Source organism: Arachis ipaensis, chromosome B01 (genome assembly GCF_000816755.2).
Source record: "Arachis ipaensis cultivar K30076 chromosome B01, Araip1.1, whole genome shotgun sequence".
In the NCBI taxonomy this organism is placed as follows: Eukaryota; Viridiplantae; Streptophyta; class Magnoliopsida; order Fabales; family Fabaceae; genus Arachis; species Arachis ipaensis.
The window spans coordinates 50,145,418-50,148,768 of record NC_029785.2 but is presented as its reverse complement, the minus strand read 5'-3'; the positions used below and the strand labels follow the sequence as shown (position 1 = coordinate 50,148,768).

The window sequence follows — 3,351 nt, the reverse complement described above, 5'->3', positions numbered from 1 at the left end:
TTGCCTTCTACACAAGGCAACAGCAAAGGGGTTTTAACGAGGCTTATTATTGACAAACAACTATGTTGTGGCAATCTAATGTTATGTTTAATGTCATGTTTGTGGTTTATTGTTTTCAAGTTATAAAAACAGTTACCCGAGATTGATCACCCTGGGTGCGACAATGTTGCAATCAGTGGATATCTAACATGCAGCAGTTAACGGCCTGATGGCCAAATGAGAAAGTAAGAACAATTAAAGCAACCAAAACGCTAACTAAGAATGAAAACGTTAAAACGGAAGCTTAAAGGGAGCATCTCATCAGCTTATCAACAAAATAAAAATATTCAAAATACCACAAGTTACGAGTTCAAATTACAAGGGTACCACATCGGCCCAGAAGTTCAAAAGGTACAAAGCAATTTACAAAGCAACTCATTTTCTTGGGACGTCAACAATCTTCCCGTCCTGGATCATTTTGAATGCCCCAACGGCTAAAACATCGAAGTCGGGAGCAAGGAGGGAGACTTGAGCCTTGGTCGCCTCCTCGGTAGTAGTGATCGCTGCTTGAGCATCCTTAAAAATTTTCTAATTTTTCTTCTTCATGGCCAAAGCTTCCTGCTTAGTAAGCTCAGCCGACTTCATGGCCTTAGCAAGTTTTTCCTTCAACTCTCTTACTTTCCCCTCTGCCGCAGTGGCCTGACCACGAGCAGCGTTGAGCTCACGGGAAAGTGAGAGGTTTTGTTCCATCAAACCTACTGGAAATTAAAGTTCCTTGGCCCACAAGTCAAGCTAAGCAAGATCTATGGAAGAACATCAAGAAAATACAAGTTTAACAAGGCTTCCTTGAAACTGAATTGAAGATGGAGGGAGAGCAGCCATCTCACCTGATTTTGATCCAAGAAAAGTCACATAGTTTTGAAGAGGAACACTTTAATCGATTTAGAATTTTGATTTGAGTTTTGGTTTGGAAGAAATCAAGATTTAAACTTCTATGTGTTCAAAGATTTCTCTCTTTTCTTTCTCTCTTATTTTTGTCTATTAAAGGTGGAAGTGAGTAGCTTGGAGTGTCTTGGGGATGGGGAAAAATGTGCTTGATGATGATTGGATAGTTAGGGAGGTGGTTGAAAAATATCTCCGGTGCATAATTACTAAAATTAGATATATTAGAGCACACACTTAACAACACATCTAGAGATATATCTGAGCTACTAGTATAGATGACACTAGTAATATGATTAACATGAGAATAGAAGATATATGATGAGACATTAGCAATGTTAAAGCCATCGGAGAGTGCTAGTTTTAACCTGCACCCGCAGACTGTGAACCCGGTTAAACCGATCTCCTGTTTTTAACTAAAATAGATCAAATAATATTATAATATTATTCAAGAAAATAATATTACTCAAGCAGCTCTAATATTAATAATATAATATTATTATATTATTATTTTTCTTCTCTTGTTTATCGAGTCCGACTCGTCAAACTGAGACTAACTACGGAAACCTGAATCTAAAACTCCTAACTGATACGGCTCAAAAACTAGGTTCTTCACGACTATGTCGTCAAGCTTAACTCAGAAGAGGTTCTTTCTTAATGATGACATAATGATGATGTAAATTGAGGTACTTGATGATACAGCAGATGTGCTTCCTTCACTGATCTTCCAAAAGACTCCATTTCCACAAAAAAATCTCGTATATTCAAAAACTCCGAAAGCTAGATTGTTACACAATAGGCAGAGCTCATTCTAGAAATTCTTTGGAGCTACAATACTACCGTAAAAACCACCACACATGAGACACCTTTATGACTTGTTTATGGTGCAGATGCAATGATCCCAGTAGAAGTCACACGAAACTCAATACGAGCCGAGCACACTACCCCAGCTGACAACGATAATGCAAGAAGGCTTGAGCTGGATACCATGGACGAGGAAAGGGAATGAGCAGCAATAAGACATCAAGAAATGAAAACAATAATCCAAAGGAAATATAACAAAAGAGTCCACTTACGATCATTCAATGAAGGAGACCTCGTTCTCAGATGCACAGAGGAGGCAAGAAAACCACCTACTTATGGTAAGCTCGTCGCAACATGGGAAGGGCCCTACCGAGTAATGCAAGTTCTTGGCAAAGGAGCATACAAACTCCAAACACTCCGAGGTGCAAACATCCCTGGTACTTGGAATGTTTCTTCACTCAAACATTATTTTATTTAAACCTGGTATAGATAAGGGGGGATATTATTTTTCCTATTCACAAGCTTTTTTCCCACTTGGGTTTTTCTTAGAGAGGTTTTAATGAGGCCCCACACTATATCAATCACATGTATTTTACAAGTTTCAACATAAATATTCTTACACCATCTCAATACATCATATTCTGTTTCAAAGTTATCAAATCAAACGGAAGTCCTTATATAGACATACCATATTCATTAAAAAGAAACAAAAGTACCGTGAGCTTGGCAAACAAGCTAATATTACGCTATACATAGCAAAACATCAAAATACCTAATACGCCTACAAGCGACTATACTATATCAACAAAACATTCCAATAGAATAATTCGACAAGAAAAAGTATCCACTACTCTTATTGACCTACAATCACACTCTCATCCTGGTTTTTGACCAGCACATCATCATCCAACGGCTCGCCATTGGCAACGATTTTGGTAACATTAAACTTCAAAACATCCAAATTAGGAGCAATCACCCCAATCTAGGTCATAGCTCAATCGAAATCTTGTGTAAAAGCACTTAAAACCTCATTCTCCAACTCGGCAATCCTCGCCTTCAACTTGTCACTATCAACCACATTCAATTTCAACTCACCTTTAACCTTTTGGTGTTTCTTCTCTGCATTTTTTAAATTCTCCTTCAACCCTTTCACTTCAGTCTTCAATCTGCTCATTTGTTCCCCCTTTTCCTTAAGAGAATCCTTTAACTTCTTTATAGCAACAACATTATCGCCCTCCAAAATAGCATCTAGTTCAGATGTCCATCCAATTGACATCAACCAACCACCAATAACCTAAGTATCAACATATCAAATACAAATTAACATATAACAGTAACTCCTACTATCATAGCTCAGAAATAAACAAACACTCACCTGCAAGTATCGAACCACACCAATCTTTCTAGCCTCATGCACTATCTTTACGTCAGCATTAGTCTGTGCCAACTTATTAGCAGCAACCATAAAAGGATAACTTTTTGTCCGCAAAGAATTCTTCAGACCCTCTTTATACCCATGAAGAACTTGATGATTCTCATAAGCAATATTGATCTCCTCAACCGTAAACATTCTGCTACTCTCTTTAAGATTGGTCAGATCAACGACCTTAGACGACGACCCTACCC

At 38.0% G+C, this 3,351-nt stretch overlaps 1 long non-coding RNA gene across 1 annotated transcript in view; it reads left to right on the top strand.

Annotated features, from left to right (window-relative positions):
* The window catches only part of LOC107630019, a 17,416-nt gene that overhangs the window by 5,053 nt on the left and 9,012 nt on the right, over positions 1–3,351 (top strand). The gene's annotated exons all lie outside the window — the stretch shown is intronic.